Raw genomic sequence first — 25,790 nt, 5'->3', positions numbered from 1 at the left:
CCATCTGCCAAACAAGCCATCAAGCAATTTGTCGCGACTGTTTTTATTGTCTTAATATCCTCAATAGACACCCGTTTGGCCAAATTTCGGAAATTAACACGAAATAGCTTAATCGGTGGCCATTACGGCGAGAAGAAGAGAGTCGAAAAAGTGGACATACTGGTTGGAGACCCACCATATTCCCCCGAAATCGTGAGAAGTGAAGGCCGGTGGTCTGACCCGGTCATTGCTTGTCTTTCGATTTATTATTTAAGCGAATGCAGATGCGTCTGGCAAGTTTCAACCGCCAGTGAATTTTAATTGGGATGCCAAGGCCCAGCTTTTGTCGAAAAAGTTTCTATGTAACAACCGAAATAAAAGTAAATTCTGTCGTAACGCTCGAACGCTCTACATAAAAATGTAAGTGCTCACTTTGGCCTAAAAGACCCACATTCGCTGATGAATTCGAGATAAATAATAAAACCGCAAAATAAAATTATTTTGGCACCCGGAGCCACAAATTGATTTTCCGCCGGATAAAGAACTCCGGGTTCACGCTAAAAACAGTGTAAGTGCTTAATTGCACGTTTTTTAATTTTTCGGCGATTTTTTATTGTCTGCTATAGGCCAAGTCTGAAGGGACAATTTCAGGAAAATTGGGCTCATGTCAAATGTTTTGCTTGTTAAGGTTGAACTGCACTGAGAGCAGCGCGTGAACGCAAAATTTGAAATTGAATTTTTAAGAAAAATTTTAAACCTTAAACCGGTTAAGAAGTCTATTACAAAATTTAGGTTCAAATTACATGAAAAAAATATGGTCTTTTTGAAGAGCTTAAAACAATGTAGGTAAATAAATTGGAAAAAAGGTAGTGATTAAAAAAAATGAAAAAAAAACTCATTTTTGTGGTCATTTTATTTTTTATTGAAAGATGGTACTATATTTTTTATGTAATTCTGTTTTTTTTCATGCCATTTGAACGTTTTTTCCATAAAAAAAATAAAATTATTGCGCTGTTTACCCGGTTATAACTTACTTACAAATATTTAAATCGAGATAAGAACTAGTCTGTGCGGTTATGGGTTAACCTAGGAACAACATCCAGTTGTAGAAAAAACGATTTAGCTTATTATTTTTCTCAAGATTGAGTTTCAAACGGTGTGCTCAGTATAGTCCGCCCTTAACCGCTGAAATCCATTTCCGGGCCCTTTTTGCAATTCCGGGCAATTAGCCTACGCACCTATTAATTTTTTTGTTGTGTACGACATGTAAACAAGAGTGCCATAAAGCTGGAACCCACATTAAAACCCAGAGCCTGCGACAAATCCGGGTCTCTCTCACCCGACACGAACTCGTCGTAAAAATAAACGTAACAACTTCACGCCGTTTAAAAATTTTTCTCCAATTACGAAAATTCGGATCGAATTGTGAACCTATATTAGGGGGAGGGGGGATCGTGACGTCACAAAGCTAGTACCGCCTTTACAGGGGCAATGGGCGGGAAATAAATAAAATTTACGATGTGCTATTTAACTGCTATCTGGCGGCAGAGTAACGAAGCGTGCGGAGGCCATTACGACTCTGCTATTGGCTGGAAGTTGGCCAGACAAACGAGCATCGATGCCCCTCCCGTTCCCCACGTCGTGGAGTGAAATAGCCACGTGCCGCTTGTCTGAGATTGACCCACGAATCGATTCGAATCCAGCCGAGTGACACAAGCTACGACGGACGTCCCACGTTTGTCTTTTTCTGACTAGTGGGAGAAAATAGCTTGGCGGGATATTTAAGATTGTTATTAAGCTTGGAAAAAATTATCCTTCAAGCTTAAGCGAGGTGTGAAAGGATAATTGCGCGATTTTTGCAAGTTGGTTAAGATCGATAATGGCGGAGTCGTAAGACCCGTGCTTCCCTCTACTTTACAGACAGTAAAATAGGCGAGTTTCGTAACCGCAAGGGTTGAAAATGCCCCATTAGAGCGTCTCCATCGCTTTGCACCCTCTTCGAGTGTTTGTTTACATTTGGGCGTGTGAAGGGTCTTATCTGGTTTATGGCCCGGTCCTGATAAGGCAGGATCGGGCTTATTGTTTCGTCGTGGATGCAAAAAAAGGACATTTTTATTGGAGTTGTAAAGCATTCTACCAGGCTGAGTAGGTAGTTGCAATAAAAAGGTCGTTAAAGCGACTTTTACTGCAGTTAAAACTGTAAAAGTGCGTCCGAATAGCCGAATAAAATACGAGCTTCTCTAGGCACGCGCCACAATCATCAAACCACTGTTTATGAGATGATAATAATAATAAAGGCCAGATTAAAGCGATCGTTAAAATAAGTTTAGAGCCGTATAAACGCCAATTTTATACTTGTTGTGTTTTATGGGTCAATTCATTGATAATATACCTGCCTTTTTAAATTAACTGCCTTCTTTATTTCAGCCAATAGCTTTATTCTACACGCTTTTTAATTGGATTACAGCATTCTAAAATGATTTATCTCGCGAGACTCTGCCATCTGCTGGGCAGAAGCTGCACTGATTGAACATAACCGTGCAGCAATCCTCAACTAAGCCCAGCTTATTGTTAAAACATCGGGCGCAAAGATGGCACTCCCAATTCCACACCACTTTAAATTAATCTTAGTCACAAAATATTTTTTTTAATTTTAACACCACTCAAAAAAAATCGTTACTATTTTACAAGCCACATTAAAATAATATTTGTGATTAGACGTCAAGATTAATATGATTTGTGACTCCAACTCAGGTTTTAATTTTAATTTTACTCACCCCCTTACGATCACACTGTAACACGCTTACATCACTACTGACTCTGGGAGCTTTTTTGATAATACGCTTTCGACTTTATAACTCTTTTCGGAGAAATTCGAAGGCCCAACTTTCTAACTTTTCGGTTGGATTTACTCCTTTTTTATTGCTTTATTGTACTCTTATACCTATTTCGTGTTGCTCAGTGCTATAAGGAAGGGTTTCTCGATTTATGGCCCATTGTTACAGTTTTTTGTCACTTGGGTTGTTTGGAGACGTTTTCTCTTTCTTTATGTGGGACGCAAAGGTACGGTTATTGTTGGTTGAAAAAATTAAATAACTGTAACAGATGCAGAGGTGAAATGGACGGAAAATGTCCCACATGGGAAGATCTACTTGAATAAAATTATCATTAATAACTTTAATTGAAAACATGTTTTTAATTTATGACTAGTTTTATTAATTTTCAGTGAAAGCTATGGGACGGGTGGTGGGTATTTATTGCGAGGTATTTCCCAAATACGTAAAAAAGCTTACACAAGTGACTAAAAACTTTATTGTTTAATCAGGCAAATACAGGAAATAAAACAATATGTAGGAGAAATTCTACATTAAATTAAAAATTCTTGTTGAAACAAGATACAAAATAACTTGTTTTTCTGTACGTTTAGTTTAAATTTAATTAGTTGTTAATAAGAAAGAATAAGTAATAAGAAAAAAGAAGTAAAGAATTAAATTTTCTACAAAATGTGTGCGACATCATAATAATTCTATTTCTAATTTTTTTTATTCTTAATTTAATTTTCTACAAGTTTGTCTGTTTGGTACCTTTAACTATATTAATTGTTTAAAAAAAAATATTGCGGTGAGTTAGTAGTGAGTTGAAAAAGTTAAAATTATTTTCACTTGTGTGTGCTAAGTATATGTCAATTATTTTCTGTTTGCTTTGTAAACGAATATCTACTGAATTTAAATGAACGCCTCAAACTGAGCAAAACTAACAAAAATAGTTATTTCTAATCGTTGTAACTCAACCAAACGAAATTAAGATGTTGATAAAACAATATATTCCCAAGTGCTAAACTTATAACATTTAATAGGAATGACAACAGCATAATGCCCACGTGACTGCCTCCTTTTTAGTGAAGTTGTTAATAAACTACCTACTTCAGAACAACGGCAGCTATTTAGTTTTAGTAAATTCTTATCAATGTTGTGTAATAAATCGTTAATTTTGGAATTGGTTCAAAATTTACGATAACAGGCATTTTTATTACTATTATTAATTCGAAATTAAGAATTGAAAAAAGAACACTTCTAATTTACATGTTGGGCTTGGAGATGGTTTGTAATTATTCCATTTGAAATAATTGTTAATGTTTCTGTTAATGAGTCATCTCATATTTATGAGTGGCCCAAAAATCCGAAAAATTTCGGGTCAAATATCGCCACATTAGGGACACTTTTCCCCGAACAAGGGCATCATTAACAACGTCATTAACTCTCAAACGTTCTCTAATGATATGCCGGAATGTCTTTAATCAGCGTTGCCTGTAAACAAAAAGCCGAATAAGCAATTTCCATCCAATTTAAATTGTGATTTTTGGAATTTATCGTGGTCCCGGGCCCGACCAAAAATTCGGTATAAGGAAATTTTCAAACAAAACGTATTATTAAGATTCCTCGAAAACACATAATGTACGTTTTTTAGTCACCGGTCTGCCCCACCTTGACTTGCTCGAAATATTTATGAGAGGAGATAATGAGATTCTAACAGCAGCCCGACAATACCTGGCCGACACGACAGCCATCTGATTCATCAGCCACTGTCAAGACGGCCATTTTGAATAATAAAAGTAATTTTTAATGCGCTATGAATAAATTTGTTTTAATAACTGATTCGGATTTTTCGATTTTTCCTACTATTAATTATCCAACTCCGAGCAACTTTCTATTGGTCTAGACGCTATCAAAAAATTAGGAACACTACGATTGGAGCGCTATAAACAAAGTTTTATCATTTTATTTGTCACAAAACGGTAATTTATACGTTTTATGGTGGGCGTCTTGATACCGACTTTTCGGTTACGTGGACTACATGCTGCTCACGATTTATCTGCTTTTAATATGTTTGGATTTAGAAATCTAGCGTTTCATGGCGCGATTAAAATACGTTTTAATTAACGTATTTATAAACTTGTTTAAGGGAAAACGAGACTATCTATTATCAGATGCGTTGGAATTTATTCGGAAAAATCTCAACAATTTTAAACTAGATGTATGAACTATTATAAAGACCTAAGATTTTACGTAGGTACACTGTAGCTCAGTTCTTACAATTATTTCTAAAATACTGTCTTAACCTAGAGCTAAGAATAAAATAAATTGGTATGTAACTACAGTATACTTGGAATCAAAATTCATCAAATGCGCAAGCAATAAAATTTTAAACATGTTTAATCGTCGTTTTTGGAGATACGATCTGCATTAACAATTATGTGTCTACATCAGACTGTCTTTAAGAAAAATACAACGAAATTTATTTTTATGAGATTGAACTATATTTCAAATTCTGAGAATAAAATCAATTTATGGTAATGGAACTGCGAAGATTAGTGTGGCTATTAGATAATGCGATTTTGTAAACAATTTTTGCATAAAAATGTTGCAAAAGATTAAACACGTTTGACAATAAGATTTATTACACATCAGTTTTAGATCTCTTTCTAAATTAATTTGTACTAGTAAACAACTACGTTCTACAATAATTGTACATTGAACTTACATTAAATAGAAAAAATGGAAGTGTAGCTATTCTTATTAGTTACATTTTACGAAAAACCGAGCTAATAACTAATTGTTTTAACGAAAATGATAACTTATCTAAACTTTTAGAAACTAAACCTATCTTAAATGTCATAAACACTGGGGCAGTGGCTGAATAAACCGTATTCTCTTATAATGCTAAATTTATAATTTTTATTATTAATCTGTTAATAAGAAAAGCTTTTCTCAACCTCTCAGTATTTGCGATTTAATCACAATTATTTTCATTGTCCTGTGATAGCTGCTTAAAAAACAAAAAATAGATCTCAGCTAAATACAGAAAAAGAACTGAATTAGGGAGTGTCTAATTAAACTTTGTTTTTTTTTAGGAAATTAAATATTTTTTAATGTAATTAAGTCACATAGTTTTTCGTTTCTATTTTTTGAATGGGATTAACTAACAATCTTGACAGTAATTTTTGAATAAGCTCTCTTTCTTATAACAGTAATTTTACTATCATTAGTAATTGGATTTTGAGGAAATGAAAAAACATATTTTTTAATTTTTTAAACAACTTTTGATTCAACAATCAAGTAATGTGGTTGTGTTAAAAAGGGGTTAATAAAAATTAAGATTAAAAATAAGGTCAGTATAGGACAGAAACCTAGGTTGAATTGTCAATGAGCTACACAAGTTTTTTTTTTCTACGAATTATTTCAGCATATTGAAAGAAAGAAAACTACTGTAAATCCAACCAAACTGGATTAAAAATAATAATTGCAAGATTAATTCTTTCTGTGGAGCAGTTAATTATTTCAAAAATTATGTAGAGAAAATTTCAGATTTTTTGTAGTAAACAATAAACATATTGTCTAAGCTAAGTAACAGCACTGGTCATTTTTTTAGCTTTTTTACTAATAGTTCACAAAAATATCAGTCAAATCTTAATCTTATTATATTAATATTAGGTACAATAGTTAGAATTATTTTTATATTAAAATAGGCTAGAGCGTGTGTGTGATCTATAAGCTGTTTCAAGACTATAAAGACGCTAAGATCTCTGATTGAAAGTGTGCCAATTACATTTGCTATTATTTTTTTGAAGCGCATGACTAATTTATAACAGCGAATTTTGAGTGAAAATGCGACTTTGGCGTATTTATATATACATCGTGTTTGAATTAATCCCACTTTTACAATCATGTCAATTGGTTAAAAAAAAGATAAAACTAAATATTTTTTCACAATGGACTAGTTTTATAGATTGTCCTTTGATATGTCTTAAAAGCACTAAAACTAAGATTCGATAATAAAAGTTATTAGTCTCATCGGGTCTTTTTGTGACATTTACAACGATAATCTAGCGAACACATGTATAAAATAGGTATCTCAAGAATTTTTCTATGCACTAATGTACAGGAATTACAAACTCTATCTACAATATATTGAAATAAAAAATTAAAGTGGAAACATAAAATATTACAAAATATTGCCTCTACCCACCCAATTACTGAATTTTTACAGATTTTGTCTAGTCCTAGTCTAAAGTTAATTAAAACGTAAGCCTGATCACATATCTTAAAAGCACTGACAGGGAGATAGTCATCTATAATGAAAAATAGAGACCTTCCATCTCCTACCATAAATAAAAACGAAACAACTAATTTAAAATTACTAATAATTTTTTGTTGAAATTTTATTTTATTTGTCGGTTTCTTGTGATTGTTAATTACTCTGTAGTAGCGTTGACGTCTTTGCTTGCAACGTCTGGGTAATTCAAATATCTGCATCGTAAACAAGATGGTATCGAATCGTTGGCATGTTTGTCTTGCATGCATCGGTAGGACGACGACGACTACGACGGAGGCATCCAGACCAATTTAAAAGAGATACGATCCGGCGGAATTTTAATCTTATAAAATATTCGAAACCATTAATTTGAATAAAGGCAACATTAAAACATCTCAAGGTGGCGATGAATCAAGCTGGTGCAGCCGAAGGTCTCCAGCATGTTCCTCCTCGTTGCCATGGCAATGGGAGTTTCTCCGCCAATCCGCGAGCTGCAGGAGGCGGCCGCGGATGCTTTAAGACCCAGATACGCATTCTTCTTATTTCCAGCATTCCCATTACTGCGGAATCCCCTGCGATGCATCGCTCCTGCTACGGGTATTGTTCTTGTTTCCTTAACGGCTTTTTCGGACAGTGACGGAGGGCCGCTGGAGGACTCCTACACCCGCGCCGGGGTAGACCTGAAATAGATTGCTTTTACTCCTTTCATACATAAATTCATACGCGGAGGGCAACAACAACCCCGCCAAGAATTTTCACAATTTAATCACTATTATGTACCCATTACCAGAAATTTTAAGACAAAAGTTACGACCGTCTTTTCCTATTTCCTTTTAATAAATAATTACACAAAAAATTCCTACAAGAAAGATTCAAAAATAAATTCACTGTTTACAAAATCTCTGCTTAGATTGTATCGATAATGCGAAAAAATTAAATTGCAATGTCAATGAAAGATTTTGCACTTTATGTCGTTTTATAGTTTTTTTTATATATTTATAGTTTTCTTTGGAAGACAGGATTCGTCCACGATCTATACACCAATAAATCACAAGCAGAACACAAAACTGATAAGTTTTAAGTCATTGCTTAAAACTTAAAGCATTAAATAATTTTTGAATGTAGAGAATTATAACATATTCAGCTATTCTGTTTTGTTTGTAATTAGTGTTTTTCGAAACTTAAAAGAAACGTCCTAGTTCTAGTCTTCGTATTGTCACGGATTAATAAAATATAAAACTTAAAATAACAGTTTCAAATCAGGAAAGAAACAGTGATCAAAAATCGGTATTTCTTGCCAAGAAATCTTGATTTTCTCTAGTTACGTTTGTTGATAAGCCATTTAACATAAATTGAATTTAATTATTACTAGTTGGAACTAACTTTTATCTTGCAAATAAACCATTTTATTAGTTTGAAATGATGTTAATGATTTAATCGCGATCTATAGAAAATTCATCGTCTGTATCTACGTCCTTGGTTCAACGACGACAACTTTTAAACAGACTTAGTATTATCCAAATTCGTTCTCAAATAAAACACCATTTATTTATTTAATAATAAAACTTATGAAAGGAAAGTATGTAAGATTGATTAGCAAATCGAAAAATAAATGGAAAATGAAGATTAAATTATACAACGTCATGAATCTAGAAATTTTAAGACCTAATATCTAAATCAAAGAGCATAAGAACAAATCCATTCTTTTTTTCCTGAAACACTATGGACCGGTTTATAGAACCTTTATTAATTTAATCTGTGATTAAATGCGTAATTAAATGATCAGGTGACCAATTTGAAGCATTTTGATTGGTCTATTCGCCTTGTTAACTTTTCAAACGTGTTAAATTTTAATACAGCTTTCTATAAACCGGCTCTAAGGACCAGTTTCTAGAAGCGCCATTAATTTAATCTGCAATTAAATGCGTGATTAACTGACCACGTGACCAAATTGAACCAATTTCATTGGTCTATTTGCGTTGTTAACTTTTAACAACGAATTAAAATTTAATGAAGCTTTCTATAAACTTGTTCTAAGTTTTGTAACAATAACTTAAAAATCTAATGTTTCTGGTTATAAAATTACAGAATTTATTAGATTATTTATTTTTGCATTTTGAATAACGTTAACAATTTTTTATCTTATGAACATATGAAAATGGCAATAAAAAATATTTCTATTATTTTTTTATAGTTTTATTTATTTATTTATTTATGCTTTGAAAGTTTATTTACATTTATTTCTTTTGAAATTTTAAAACTAAGGAACCTATATCAAAACGTTTACTTTACAATATTTTTACTTTGAAAAAAAATCTTTGACTTTTATCCGTATAAATCGTACTTAAACAAAAACACAATAAAAAATATTGTATCAATCTTTGCACCTACTATATCACATTTTAATATAATTTTAACCCAAACACAAACTTTTTTTTGTAACTGTGTAACTTATAAGAAACTGCCTTCATTAAGAAATTGATACTTTAAAAAGGCTTTCTGAATTAGCTTCTAAGAACAAATTTTCAAAATTAGAATTATTTTTTGTTTTATTTGTTTTATTTATTTTATTTATTTTATTTATTTTATTTATGTTATTTATGTTATTTATGTTATTTATGTTATTTATTTTATTTATTTTATTTATTTTATTTATTTTATTTATTTTATTTATTTATTTTATTTATTTTATTTATTTTATTTATATTATTTATATTATTTATATTATTTATTTATTTCCTGAAAGTTTCGCATATGTTCGACAAAAACATGCTGCAAAAATATACAATGTATAATCTCTTTAGCAATTTTTTTACAGAATTTCGTAATGATTAGTAGATTTGAAAATGTTAAGGTGTCCTTTCTTTATTGATGATTAAGTTAAACCTGGATTTTACAATTCTCAGATTAACTCCGGATAAGTTATTCATCGTATAATTATTAATTACTATAGTCATAACTGTTCTAACAATGTGTTATTTGAAATTTAGCCCCATGATAAAGTTATCCGACGATTGTAAAATTAGCGGCTATAAACAGTTGTTTCTATACCTCTAAACTTTTGGTTGGAATTTACTATTGTTGCAAAACTTGATCATTATGAGCAAAATGAAACGAGAAAATAATAATTGTTGAATCAAATTTACTTAGTTGTTACTGAAATGAGAGTGAAAGTTTTATTTTTGCTTTCCCGTTTTTAAAGTAGGTGAATATCGTGGTGCCAATTTAAGCAACATCTTGTTAAAAATAAAATACATGTATGAGAAAGTGTTGAAATTACGGAAACGACAGATGTTTAGCAATCTTGTGCTCGGTAGGAGCTGAAAAGTGCATTTTACGTCAAGTAAACTCTAACTGTTTTTCCGGAAATGCAATTTAGTTTCCACTCTCCGTTATTTATGGCACGAATTAGAAACCGTTCAGGAATTAGTGTCACCAGTTCGTTGGTTGACCCGAATAACCACCAACAAAAACCAAATCTGTTGATGGTATTACTACCTCCGAGATAACGTATAGCGACATTTAATATAATTCCATTTCGTTTATGATAATGCTGCTCATTATCGTAAACGCCATTCTTATAACTTTATTCCATCTAAACACACAATAAAAATGCAAACCTCAATTATTATGCAAATGGCAGAACCGCGCTATAAATTAGCAAGATACACCTGTGGATCGAACCTCTGTATTTCTCACAAGCCATCGACTTCATCATTTAAAAAAGCCGTCTTTCGTTTCGCTAAATTGAGTTCGGTGCTGATTTATCAGTTTCCTCACAGTCGGCAAGCGCTCAGAATGTGACCGCGCCGGCACACAGGCCCTTTTTAATGGATCAGTCTAATAACGCGTCCGAAACAGTGCCGCTTAAATCTCCCCACCGAAAGAAACTAAATAAAAGAAATGATGAACGTTCTCGATGGCTTTGGAATTCTTCTCGCTGGACCCCCCGAAATGAGTTACGAGCTCCTCGAACAAAGAGATTGAGATATCCAGCTATGGCCGACCAAGTTTGTTTACAAGAACTGGTTTCATAGATTAATGTTTCTATTAGAGATACCTTCTGCGTACGCTGCCATGGGAATGAAATGTGTTAATCTACTTGATTATGGATTGCCCAGAAAGAGGTTTTACCTGTTCGGAGGTCACACGCTGCATGGGCCGCCATGGGTCGCGCTCCATTGGCCAAACCGCACCGCGGAACCAAAAGAGTTAAGAAAAAGTAACCCAACAAAAAAAATGTAAATTTTAAAATGAGAACTATCTCGGGTTGTTTTTCGAGAGTTTGGGGGTGATATTGACGTGTATGGTTTGTTGAAGTTTGGAATGAAATTTTCCCCTCGGCGTTTAAAGTATAATCTATCCGAAACGCTTAATATTCCTCAGGCTGGCAAGATTGCTTTAAACGGCCAATAACAATAGACCTAATTTAAAAAGGGGGCATAAAACTTAAGCACAGCTTTTGGCGCGTACACCGCGCGTTCATACCCGCTCAACTGCCCCAACTTCCATTAAAATCAGAAATTTAGTGGCAAGATAAGCGGCAAAGTAAAACGAAAAGAAACGCTTTAACTCACACATATAACTGTCTGCCGAAATGAGCTTACTTGCCCGTTTTCGCGAAATATTCCTAAGTCGGATATTATATGACGCTTTTCTCCGGTTTTTCCGGGCGCCCGACGACTTGTGCAAACTGCAATGAGAAACGAAAACAAAACGATAAACCATCTGATATACGAGTCCGAGTTCATTTTACTCGCTTTAACAAACAGACCCAGAAGGGCCGACGGCTGCCAACGACCCAACACTGACAAAACCATGACTTTTACGACTCGTAAAACGATCGTAACTGTTAATAAGGATCTGTCGTAAAATTGATTGCTGTTGACACATTTTTCAAAAACAGAAGGCGTGATACTTTATGCTCTGGGACCCATAACATGGATTTTATGGAGCGAAATTAGCTTTACTGCTCGTAATTTTTAATATCTTTAGTGCAAGTGGTTTCGGTAGCTGGGGATTTTATTATGGGTGTAGCTTTTACTGCTGCACTTAACATAAATATAAAACACCTTCGAATGGGACCCAACACCTTCCCAACGCAACGACAATACCAAAAAATTACGAACGAACAACAACTTCCTCAGAAATGTAGGTATCGATAATTTTGAGATTTTCTATGCAAATGAACATTCGGTATTTTTTTTAAACGAGCCACTTAAAAGAAATTCCCAAGATAGGTCAATTTTCATTGACATGTGGACACTTTTTAGTGTACTTTTAATAATCGAAATCAACAACCCTTTAAAAATTTTATGTTTTTTTTAATTATAGATAGAGAATTTTTTTTACAATTTGATATTTATTTTATTTATTTTTTTTCTACTTTGTTTTCACAAATTGTTCATTGTGAAACTGAAAGTTGTTTCTCAAAGAGAACTTTTATGCAACTCCTTTTAGTCACTCCTTCGTCGTGCTCCAAAACCATTCGTTCCCCAATGGAACGTCTTATAAAACTCGTATAATGATATACTATTATTTCATAAAATAAAAACAACAAATCTGCCTAATTATTTTTAAATTAAAATAAGATTGACATTTATTTATAAAATACTTCTTGAGTCGGAACTCAAAAAACTGATCTACAGGAGGTGTTCAATATGATTATTATTTTTTTCCATGTAGTATCCAAATTTCAGACCCTGGCCTTATATTTTGTTTCCAGAAATTTTAGTCTTTTGATAATTTATTGTTCTAAATTATCTAACTTTTCAAATCTTCCCCATTAGGTATCTTTTTCTGCTTATAATGAAAGTCGTTTATTAAAAGCTAAATAAATCTCAAAAAAATAAACAGCTGAATTCCTGAACAAAATACCTTTCACTTCACGAGAGGGGGTTAGTTGTATGCATAGATATTTACTATTTAAAATTTTGAAGGGGTAAGAGCTATAAGTGCCAAAAATACAGTAAAAGTTGTCCTCTTGTCAAAAAAAAATTAAAAAAAAATTCCTTTATTTATTTTTTGAATTATCCAAGGTGACTTACTAAAAAATCGTTAAGTAAGTAGATAAAAATTGCAGAAGATTTAAAATAGCTGCTGCAGATTTATTTTTAGCTTAAATAAGTTTTTCCTAAAATATTTGAAGTACGTATTAGCTGTTTCAAAACTATAAAAACACCGTCGCATTTTACCGAAGTGTTTTTTTTAATAAGATTGATAAAATATCTTACTCAAAGTAATTATTTGTCTCTAATAAATTTTGCGTACAATACAAATAATTCTTAATTGTTATTTTGACTTTTATTTTTCGGCGTTGGGTCGAATGGATTTCGGCTAGACTTTGCCATACGTTATGGTTTGTTTTTATTATTAGGGGCGTTATTATTTATTTTTATGTTGGCGATGTGTTTCGGGGTGTAATAGTTCGTTGCCCGATGATGGAATTTAATCATAACTTTTTGCGGAGTATCTCTTCGTGTAGCACAATGACCGTCCCTTCCCACCCTCGTTTAAAATGGCTCCAGTAAATTTAAACGCTTTACTCACCCTGTAAATTAAAATTCAAATTGGGTAGAATCCTCCCCTTGCGTAATCCAACGTCCAATCTTCGGCGATATATGATTATATGCTAGGTTCCGGTCGATCTCTCACACAAGGCCTCTGGATGTGTGGTTATGTGAGGACATACCCGTCCATCACCCTTTATCGCTTGAACAAATACAACCCTCGCATAAATGCCGGACGATCTAGTTGTCTGCGTCCGTGTCCACCCCTTTTCGTGATTATAGAGCGGAGCTTGTCGACTGGAAACAATATTTTCCTATTAATTGCAAAGGGAATGTCCGACTGATAATGACTAGGGGATGCTCTTTTTTCACCGAAAAAAGGACAAAAACTACTGTTTTAGTGTTCCACCGTATGAATATGTAAGCCGCCCCTCTGTTAATTTTTCGCCTTAATGCCGCCATAACATTAGCGAAGTTAAATCTAAATGACCGTAGAAGTTGTTGTGTTTTGATCTTCATTATCGCCAGCTAAATTCGCACGCACTCTGCGATCAACATTTCGCGTGACAATTGCTGGTGTGATGGGACGAAACGGGGGTCGAGACGGTACTTATCTGTGTTAAATGAAGTGTACGGGCGAGGTGTATCCGTGGCCTAAGCCTTTTGCTAGAGCTGCAATTCCCAACTCGCGCGGATAAGGCCCAGGATTGGGAAGTGAAGCGAAACTCGATCCGCTAAGAGATATTGTCTGTGCCTGCGAGATAGCAGCTTCACAGGGCCGAATTTCCAGCAATTCAGACGAGGCAAAGCTTAGACGGGAGGATTACAGACGAGCGAATTTGGTGGATGCGCCGGGATAGTGAATGCACAAATCCGTCTCTGCGAAATCGCAGGATCACGAATGCACCACATTTGTATGCAACTTTGGGAGGGCCTGAGACAATGCGTCGAATTTGGTGGATGCGCCGGGAAAATATTTACTTTCAACTATATAAAATCAACGAAATGGTGTCATCATCATAAGGATATGAGTGGTTTTCCGAACGTTATTGATTTAATCCGTAATTAAATGCGTGATTAACTGATCACGTGACCAATTTGAAGCAATTTTATTGGTTTATTCGCGTTGTCAACTATTAACTAACTATTAATTTTAATCAGATTTTTATAAATCGGCTCTAAGATTTTTTTAAACTTTTGCAACACGTAGGTAAAACGATATCAGATATTTTAAATTTTTCGAAAGCGATTAATAAGTTAATAACGATATAACATTACCATTAATTACGGAGAACTATACTGCCCTTTAAAAAAATAAGTATATATTTTCAGTCGAGAAAAAAAAATTGGATAAATAATAATTTTGGTAGGTATTATAAATTAAATATTTCGGAAACATGACGTGATGAATTTTTTCTATATTTTTTCCGAACTTAGGGCATCAAACTTTATACTAATAAGAAACTATAATTCTAAGCTCAAGCAATACACATTAACAAAAATTAGGCCATATTTACTTAACTTAAAGATTTCGAAAAACGACTACTTTCAAAAAACCCTTTCACAAAAAAGTTCCGAATGGTATACTCTCGGAAAAACAGGATGACTTTGTTTAGTTTTTTGGAACAATTTCCCCCAAAGAATAGTTAAAAATGTCTATTTGGATAAATATTCATTATTATTATTATTATTAGATATTATAATACAGACTTATCCAGAAATACTTTGTCTGTTGGCAATACTAAATTTAAATTTTAAATGATACGAATGGAATTCGCTTCCAGTTAACAATAATTCAATCTTTTTGGGTTGTACGTCAAATAACAGAATCAGTTTTTTTGACTCAGTCCGTATTACTCTTATACAGGGCCGCTAAAAAGTATGTATACAGTTAAATCTAATAAAAACTATTTATATGCCTAAAAGTATTATTTAAATTCTGTCATGTTAGAAGTTTATAAAATTTCTACCTCAAGGCTAGCTGGCTAACTTATTTTTTTTATACGCAGGAAGAGTAAAATTTTATATTTTAAAGACTTTCTGACTTATTTTAAAAAATTATCGAACTAATAAAATTTTGATAGCCTTGGAAATATTGTCTTTATCCAACGTTAGCTCTTTGTCACCTGGAGTTTGACCAAAAAATTAGTAAAAGTTAATAATAGTTGTTAAAATAACACTTTTCAAAAATGAAGCAAATCCATTGCTTGACTGACTTTGGAGTCTAAATGGTTGAAGATAGAGAAACGGTTTTTTAGACTTTGTGAAGGAAATTTAATCCTCTACAACTTTCATCTTAACATTTTTCTTACGTCTGTAACCGTATTGGCAGCGTTTTGAAAAATTTGGGACAGAGTGCAGATTTGAACAGTTTGAATTTTTTTTAAATATAATTCAGGATAAAATTTTCGCATTATGTCTATGTGTTACTATTGTGAATTTAATGCTCTATCTATCTTTAATTTTTATTTGCTATGTGTTACTCGTTATACAAATATTTTTTCAAACTGATTGCGCTGAAAACTTAGGCGGTAATGGAACAACTGCGCTCTCTGGCGACATTACCGAAACTATCGAAGACGGGAACCTTTATTTGTACGTTGTTTCCTATCCTAGCTTTTAGATATCCGTACTATTAATTTATGAATTAGAAAAATAAAAAATACTTTTTTTACAACAAATGTGAGAGAGTGCTTTGTTCTACGTAAAATATTAGATCAAATAAGTATTTTGTTTTTTCCAATTTTTTTTGATAATTTAAATGAATGAGTGATGTTTTTTGAAAATTTTAAAGGGGGTGAATGTGCATCGTTTTCCAGCCTGACTGCGCTGTGGTCGAGGTAATTTTTTGTTTTTTTGCGGTTTGTGTTTGTTTGCGATTTTGCGGAGTCCTGCCCTGTGCAAAAAAGTGTACGAGGGTAGAGCACGGGAAAAGGGAAGAGAAGGAAAACTAGTCTGCTCAGCTATGCGAGCCTGAAGTTAGGTTAATGGCCGCCTGGAATTGCGCTTTCCATCTTGTCCCATCCCGCCTATTCCTTGCACGTAAGGAACTCAACTCATGCGACTTGTAATATTTGTTCTCGACTGTTCGCCATTCATATGAGTTTTATCTGCCGTTACGAGGCGCCGCAAGCACGTGGGGATTAGAGCGCGCCTTATGACGAACATGATTGCAGAAAAACCATCTGCGAAATCCTTACATTTTTATTACTAATCATCCGCGCCTGATCCTGCGGGAAACGGTACAGGAATCAGTCGCCGGCGCGAAATATAGTTTTAATAGTGGATGGAACCGCCATCATGCAGTGCCCAAATGGAGTGTTAATCCTGCTTAAACTGAACACTTTAACGGGATTTGCGCACTAATAAATTTACAGCTTTATATAAGCCTTCAAAACGTGAGAGGAGCCTTTCTATGGAAATTCCGCAATCCTTGTCCCTCTCAAGGCGGAGATTTGCATATTTGAATTTCAATTTTATTGCTACCTTCGTATCTTCGGGCCCATAACTCAAATAAGTTTAATAAAGATTTAAGCCGTGATGGGGAGAGTTTTCTAATTAAACGCGGCCCGGTTTCGAGGGGTGTTTGCATTGTAAAATTTTCCGCTATCTAAATACGGTTTGTTGGTATTGCAAGTTATTACTTTAAATTGGTTATATATTTAGTAACAATGGGTTTTATGAGCTATCAGCGCTGTACTGATGCCATTACTGATGTAAAATCTGCCCACAAACGGTTATAAAACACGTTTTGATATCTCGTTTATCGATTATATTGATCCCCTCTAGTATATCGAATGAGCCGTTCTTTTTTATAGGCCATTCCAGACCTCATCGGTGTCACATCTCTCCACATGCGACCCCAGGTTACACTCATAAATGTTAAAAAAGTTCCCATAGGTACTCCACGAAAATGTCATCATACGGCGGGTATTTAAATTTATTGCGCCCCGACCCAGACCGCAAACCGCCATCCGACTCGTGTTGACAATACATTCCTCTTCAGTGCACTTATTGCCGTTTCTATTAATTTTATTCATCTCGGTATGGTATTTTAATTAATGTAAACCTCGACGGCTCGAACAAAGCTGCACCACTCCGGCGAGATTCGAGCGATAAGCGAATTTATCGCCGAGAATAGGTCGTTATGCTTGACATTTTATTATGTCCTCCCTGTGAATATTTGTTAGTATCGAAATGGGGTTATCTGGAAGTCTTGCGGCGCCATAATCAACAACATTGCGAGACGAAACACATGCCCTTAAATGGTTTAAGCGCCAATTAAGAACATCGAATCAGAGTATAAAATAATTGTATCCATTCCATGCTGTGTAAATGTAATTTGAGACGAGCTGAGTGCGGTTAGGGTGCGAGATGTCTCGTTGCCGTTATTAAACCAGACGTTCTGAAACTTTCACAAAGAAATTTTCACTGAAAGCCGCACCAGAATGGATTGAGATGGGGCGCAATTGCCAGATTCGCGCGCAAATGAGCCGTTTGTCAAAAAAGTTAATCAGTTTAGCGAATTTCTCCCCACTAAGCAAAAATAACCCACTAATAGAACCTTCTAATAAAATTTCGTAAATGCTCAACTATCAGTTTATTTACTATAATTAATTTCGTCAATTTTGCAGAACATATATATTTTGCAAATTATTTCTTAAGTCGACCACGAAATGAATGACGCATTTAGAAATCAACTTTGAACGGTCGGAAGTCATAATTTTTAAACGGATTTTAATTTTTTGATTTTTCTTACTTTTTTGGTGTTGCTGATTCTATGATCTGAGGTGTGTCTGCCAAACCGGAACCAAAGCAATGAAAACAATTACTAAATTTACTAAAATAGTTTGCAAGTTCTTTTAAAGGCTTTAAATAATGTGCAAATTTTTGTTAAGAAATTTGAAATTTTATTTTAAATGTAGTTTGAAGTTTTTTTATAAAAAATCGCCCTTAAATACGTATATCTACTTACTTATACAGGGTGGGTCTGTTAAAAGTATTTTTTGTTGTACAGGACGTTTCACATAATTTTATGAGGTCTGAGTTTGTAAAATGCCACAAACAATATACGGTATTTCGATACGAACTCGATTAAAATTAGAATTCGATAGTCTTCTTTAGTTTGTACATCTCTTCAAAAATTCACAATTTTTTTTTATAAATTTATGCCGTCTTTTGATAATTGTTTGAGGAAAACAGTAATTAATCTCACAACTCCTGTAATCTCAAAATTTAAATAACTAAATGTGTGCGTACATTAAGCGCAGGCCTCGTAAAGTTATGTGAATCACCCTGTATGTCAAAACGAATAATTTGTATCTAATTCACAAAAACCTGCATTTATTTTATGGAATACTTTATTTATTCTCTGTACACGTAAATTTTTAGACTTTTTCTACAGTTTTTTTAAAATAGAGAAAAAAATAAAATAAGTATTCTAATTTCTGTTACGACTATTAGTTTTTAAAATACAGTAATGAACTAAGAAGATATTGAGGCAGATTGATCTTGTACAGAATATTGGGAAGGTATTAGAATTAGACAAACACGTAATGTTAATGGTCTGCTTCTATAAAAGTTTTTGCAGTTTCATTTAAAGGCATTGACAACTTTCCTGTTTGATTTTTTAACGAAATTTGAAAATATCGTTCGTTCTAATACCAATAGGTACTTTTCAAAATTTTCTCTGATAAGAAATAAACGAGGTAATCGCTTAGAAAAAAAGAAATCATGATGTTACAACTGCCTCTCATCACAGGATCCTTTTATTACTGAACCTTCTCTGTCACCAAATACTTGACAGATATTCGAACATTGTTCACACATCTTCCACAAAATCAAAAATTAACTACTTTTTCTGCTCTAAAGTTTGTCTTGAACTGTCTTGTCAAGTTTTGGTAAATTCTGTAAGTGTCACTTGATCAACCATTTGATCTTAGAATTGGACCAAATGCTAGAAAGGCGGTTATGACGTCATAATTGCGACTTTAAATCTAAATAACTTCAGTCAGAGAGCAGATACAGAGAAACGGTTTTCAATATTATAATAAGCATTCATCACAATATTTTAGAGTTTGGTGTCAAGCATAATAACAAATTTTATAAAAAGCATGGGTTGGTGTAACTGTATTAATCAAGTGTGATATTTGCCGATCAAGTAAATTAGTAAATAGCAATTTAATGCGAATTAGTTAAGTTTAAATTTTTAATTCACTTTTCTGTCTTGTAGAAGTTTAGGAGTTTTGAAATAATACATAGTGAATTCTGCTCTTGTTTTTAGTTTGGGGATTGTGTAATTTTTGTGTGTATTTTCTGTGGGTGTCGGGGTTTGGAGCCGGTTGCTTAATGCGGTAGCAAGATTAGATAAGTTCTCCTCGTAGCGAGATAAACGATACTGGAATTTCATTTAAGATATAATTTAGTGTGTTAATTAAAACGGTTGTTTAATTAGAGTCGGCTGGTTGAAACATGGCGTGGGTGCGCCTGCATCCAGCTGATATAAGTTTGCAAACTTCGGTTAGCTCAAGGATCTTGTTCTCGCTATATTGCTGCGGTTTAGAAAATGTACGAGAGCGATCTAATGGCGCACACTCTACACGCTTTAATGAATGCGAAAACGGCTCACTTGTCATTAAAATGCTCGAGAACAAAGGGGAAAAACTCGCCATTGTTACAAGTTTCGAATTATAATAAAAATAGCGAGTCTGGGGCTAGCAGATACTTGCGACGCGGGGATTTATGGAGCAATTTCCTCGAACCGAGGACTGCTGCCCTACAGCGGGGTCCTTCCAGTTTCCTGCTTCCTTATTCCGGTGTACACTCACTAAGAAAAGGCGATGATGATACAGTAATGACAAGAAGTCGCTCGTAAAATTTTTATTCACTGCGCGGAGACAAAAAGACGGTTGCGGGCAGCGCCGTTTTGGAGTCGTTGCCTGGCCATAACTTTGATAATTTTCGCTGAAATTCACACGTAGTTTTATCCCGAAGCTGGAAATATTGCGCGAATTCCAATTTCAATCGGAAGAATCCGAACGAGGCTATTTCCACGTCGTGGCGATCTATCGCACGGGGAAATTTCCTTTTTAATTTATGTTAAGTCGGTTCTTCGGGGCGTTTGGGAGACATACGAGTGGCGTTAAAATTTTTCGGAACAAACAGAAAAGCCATCCAATGAATTTAAAAGTTTGGAATGAGATCCCCGAGCTGAATTTGTTGTCAGAAAGTTTGTACCTACTCTAAATGCAAATACAACCGTCGACAAAACAAACAACAAAATACTTCCACGACGCCTACAATCCCCCATAACTCCGTTGCGAAATTCCGACAATCAGCGACGGCCGCATTTAAATATTCATGAAAAATAAATTAAATGTAAATATCCCGAAATTGTTGAACTTTCCCTGCAGACACATCTGCAATCTACATCCCTCGAAACTAATTCCAGCCGAAGCCCTGATTTACAGTCGCGCAAAACGTTTTATAAAAGTTATTTCAATCGAGATTCCGGCTCTAATATCATCTTAATGCCAAGAAGGGGAACTTTACGCCTTAGATGCAGTAACACATGTCGCAGAGGACTGGAAGCAAACAAATCTGAATTTGAGCAAACTTCCCGAGGGAGGGACGCGAGAAAGCCACAAAATCATTTCGCGGATCTGTAAATAAAATAAACATTGTGCTTTGCTGCCATAAAATTTATCACGGAATTATTTCACGTTCGCGAACACCATAAAACTCTTCGAAATGGCGCCAAACAACACGGAGGGCTTGCAGGAACGGCGACGCCAAAAAAATCCATAAACAATTACTGCTTTTACTTTTTTACTTATTGTTTTAACCGTGATTGAACATTTTAAATATCCTGGCCCTTTCCGTTTCATTTTAGTCCCTAAAATGGGGATAGCAACTAATATAAAAACACGGATAATTGAACAGAGAATTGAAGTAGCTAGAATTGAGGAATTTTAAAAGAAAAAAGTTGCAAAAATTGTTTACGCGTGCCTAACAGTTAGAAAACTCGTCAAGAATTTTTCATATAATTATTATTTTGAGCTTGTTATCTCAAAAAGTTTCAAAAACGTAACCAGAAAGCAAATGCAAGGAACGAGTGCAGAACAGAACGAAGAATATCTTTGTTTTTTGGAAGAAAATCAAATTTCTTGTACTAGAACAATCATTTCTGTGGAATTTCGTGTCGGATTAAATGATTGAATTCAAATTATTTTATTCTGTGCTGGAGGGAACTTGTACGCAAGGAAGAAATACAGAACAAAAAAAATAATTAATTTTTGAAAGACCCGAAATGTAGTTTGTAATAAATAATACAAATTTAAAAATCATATATTATTTTCACGGAATAAAATAAATAATAAATAATAACTAATAAGTAAATATTAACTAATTATTAATTAATAAAATAAATAATGAAATGAAGGGTACACAGTGCTAATTTTTTTATTTATACAAATTTCACGTTCCTGTCGATTTTTAAGTGGTGTTTATTGCCACAGATTTTCTTTGCAACATTATAAATCTTAACAGTAGATTTTTTCTAAGTTCGCTCTTATTCCTTTTCTTCTTTTCCTAACACTTCAAAAACCAAAGGTCATATAATACAAACTATTGTTAAATTTCGTAAAACATCGCAAAAATTCATTTTCTGCCACTGTCACTGTTAGTTTATTGCGAGATTTTTGCCGCTGTTATTTAACAGAGGATGTAGAAGTATTGAAGAACTGTAGAAGTATTGCTAACAGAGGGTAAAAGAGTTTACGGAATCCCAATTTAAATAAGAGCTGTAATTTTTACAGTAATAGAGCAATAACATAGTAAGAGAAGTTAAAGAATAGCACCATAAATTTTGAATAGTTTCGCCTTTGATGAACTTTATTTCTCTAATTTTTCAATTGAAATAATGTAACTTATAAAAAATTAAAGAAAAATCTGAAAAATTTACATGCATAGAGAAAACATTTATAATTAATTAAAAATTAAAATGTACTTTTAGCAGACCCGCCTTGTGTGTTCGAAGCGTTAATCCTTTCATATTTTTTATATTTTTACATTTTTATCTAGATAAAATTATTTTCTGCTTCTTACATGAGTCGTAGACAATAAAACCGGCTATTATGTGTTTATGTAAGAATTAAAATTTCTGTTTCCTTGTGAATCCACGTCGTGCTTATTTATGTCCACAGTTTGCGTCCGATTCTGTTATTAGAGGGCCATTAAATGTGAAATAATGTCGGAGTCGAAATACCTTGTAGATAATCTCCAAACTAAGCAAATAAAGCCACCAAAAAAAGCAATGAAGCACTCCATGTAATCTGTTTTATAGCTTCTTTGGTTATTCGAACTTGTATTTATTATTCCTGAAGAGATAAATTTGGAGGAAAGTTTGCAAATACACTGATCATTTCACACCGGGACGACTTTTAGAATCGGCGTAAATCTGAAATGCGTTCAGAAAGGATTTAGAAGATGTATCGAAATACGGTAATAAAGAAGGGTTATACGAAAGTGAGCTTAAATTTAGATGTTACGCCCTGCTCGGAAAACCGTACATAAATCTGAGACTTTACGTTCGGGAAAGTTTAAAAATTATGAATATTTATTCTGGAAGTGAGTCGTGTGACTCGAAACTACAACCGAATTGTCGTTATAAAAATCACAAAGTGTATTTTTCTAATGCGGGGTTCACATGCCATTCTCCCATCTTCCCAAACAACTTAATTTTTTATGCGTCCGTGCCACAAATGCGCTTTCAATCCACAAGAACATCTAAATGAAAAGCGCTCGGGTCCAACAATGGCCGATTATGGCCATTATTCGTAATCTAAATTATCTTTAACGTCTGTTGTAACAGCGTGGAGAACAGCAATAAGCTATAACTTCATCCAGGTAGATGAGGGCTTACCTCCCGACTTATTTATTGCCTCTTACCCGCAAGATGGCCGACGCGGAGCCGGGCCTTAAAATATGAATTATCACCTAATTATTATTCCCGACTTACAAACACATGCCATATTTCCACCCGAGCCTAATTAATGTAGCTTTTATGTTGATGCGTTTGTGATAAGTTTAATGAAAAAATTCGGCTCTGCCGCAAATTCGAATCGACGTAAATTCCACTGAAACGTCACCGGTTTGTATCAAGTTTCCGACACGGGCTAGAGCAGTAAAACACTCCATTACGGTGACGTTTCAATGAGTCGCACCTTCTGGGCTGTCACTTTTATTGCCAGAAAGACATCAAGTAGCCTCAAGTCATACACATAAACCAGGCGACATCAAACGCACCTGAGTTTACTACTTTTGTGCCATAGAAAGAGGAAAAAACCCTAATGGCACTTTGGGAAATAACAGTCAATAAAGCTGCCGTAAAATGGGATTATTGATTGTTGTACCTGAATGGTTTTTTAATCGGAAAATTGCGGGGCTATTTTGAGGTGGAGTGTCCCCTGTTTAGTAAAACTGGAGCGCTGTTTGGAGCTTAACCCCTCTGTTTGTAGTGCCATTTTAATCAATTCGAAGACACTTGAAGTGATCTGGCGTCCCGTTATCTGTGTATTTATCTAAAGTTGACTTTTATTTAGCGCGAAGATAAGATGTAACGTCGTCGCCGAGCTTTGGCAAATGCCTTTCGTCTATGCAGTCAGTGTGTTATCGTCCTCGCAGTGTGGACTTTAATTTTCTCATGCTCCCTCTCGTTCGGTCTGTCCTATTCAGTTTGTGCAGTTTCGTTTCGTTCTTTTTTAATCATTAAGTACGGGCCATTTGCTGATGGCAATTTGGCCCCATCTAAGGATCACATACGACTGGATTTCTTTTATCTGTCTTCTTTCGACAACAGCGGTCTGTTTGTTTTCAGTCGTGATTATGGCCCAGCTCGAAAGATACGGAAAAGGGAGCAAAACAATAAAAACATCGAGGACAAGTTAACGAGTCAGAAAGAGTTCGTCACTTTGTATGGGATGTTATAAACAAGGACGAAGATAACGATTTACAAAGCCTTTAATGAGGAACGAAATACTCCTGATGGACATTTCCAATGGGCGCGACCGTAAACCAACGCAAATCGCGGCAGTCTTGACAGATATTGCCGCTTCGCTCCTTGTAAATTGTCACTAAATTAACCATAACTCACGACGACATGGACCCCACATTCCACCCCCAAACACTCATTACATTACTCAAACATTTGCAACCACAAGTGCTCTTAATTATTGAAAAAAGCCCAGATTTTTAGTCGAATACTGGAAACTCACAGTAATACGACTTTCGACACAGGCAGATATTTTGTGTTTTTTGGTAATTTGGAAAAATAATGTACAATAATTACCAGAAATTAACAAAACTTGTTGTATTTATTTAAAAAAATAACGGACGTTTTTAAAATTTAGGTCAAGTCAGGTCAAGTCAAGTCAACTCAAAAAAAAATTCATTTGTAATACTAAGAAAAAATATACAGCAATTGCTTTTAAAATAACGTTACATTTATTATACCGTGCGATTTTTTTAAATTTGTATCAAGTTATCTATGACCGTTTCGTCATCGTTGAAATGGATTGCGTAAATAATTTCAGCATCGCTTTATCTGTCAATATACCCAAAATGTTCACCGAATAACTTCAAAAAATTATGTTGGACTCTTATTTCCGTAATGGACATTGGGTTAACGTAACTGTCATGGATAACTAGATCAAAATTTTAAAAAATGGCGTGGTATATACATTTTTTGGGTTTGAAGCCATAATTCCTTCCCGTCAATTTTTAATAGCATCTCCTAGTTTTTGAGTTATTGTTTTTAATTGTGTTTATGTTATTAATAATACGAGTGCTTAAAGTTCGAGGGCTGTCGTTATGCAACGAGCGTATGCGAGATATTTAATATTCAGATATTAAAAAGAAGGATTAAAATGTTACCAACAAAAAAATTCTAGTAAAATAAGAAAAACTCACTTTAAACCTCAAATATAGTAAAAATTTTGTAGAATTGTAAAACCGATACTGATATTAAAATTAAGATCGGAATCTAAAAAGCGGAAAGCGAAGTTAAAATTTAATACGCTGTTAAGAATTAGTTCACCATTAGTTCATGAATCTGAGTATCTGATTCGTTCAATTTGATCATGTGATCCGACATTTAATTGCAATTCAGTCCTCGTCATTCTCGAAACCTAGAACCTGGATCTTAGAAATGTA

The 25,790-nt window shown here is 34.1% G+C and overlaps 1 long non-coding RNA gene across 1 annotated transcript in view; it reads right to left on the bottom strand.

Moving 5' to 3' along the window:
• Nucleotides 1-6,557: 6,557 nt before the first annotated feature.
• LOC135265862 (uncharacterized) overlaps nt 6,558-25,790 on the bottom strand; it is a 68,540-nt gene continuing 49,307 nt past the window's right edge. Inside the window, exons 3-4 of the long non-coding RNA XR_010333710.1 lie at nt 13,621-13,877; nt 6,558-7,751 (exon numbers count right to left, since the gene is read on the bottom strand). This is a non-coding gene — a long non-coding RNA (uncharacterized LOC135265862). The remainder of the gene's footprint in view (nt 7,752-13,620; nt 13,878-25,790) is intronic.

Source organism: Tribolium castaneum, chromosome 4, assembly GCF_031307605.1.
Source record: "Tribolium castaneum strain GA2 chromosome 4, icTriCast1.1, whole genome shotgun sequence".
Taxonomy (NCBI): Eukaryota; Metazoa; Arthropoda; class Insecta; order Coleoptera; family Tenebrionidae; genus Tribolium; species Tribolium castaneum.
The sequence above is the reverse complement of the archived record's forward strand: the minus strand, read 5'-3'. Positions and strand labels throughout refer to the sequence as shown.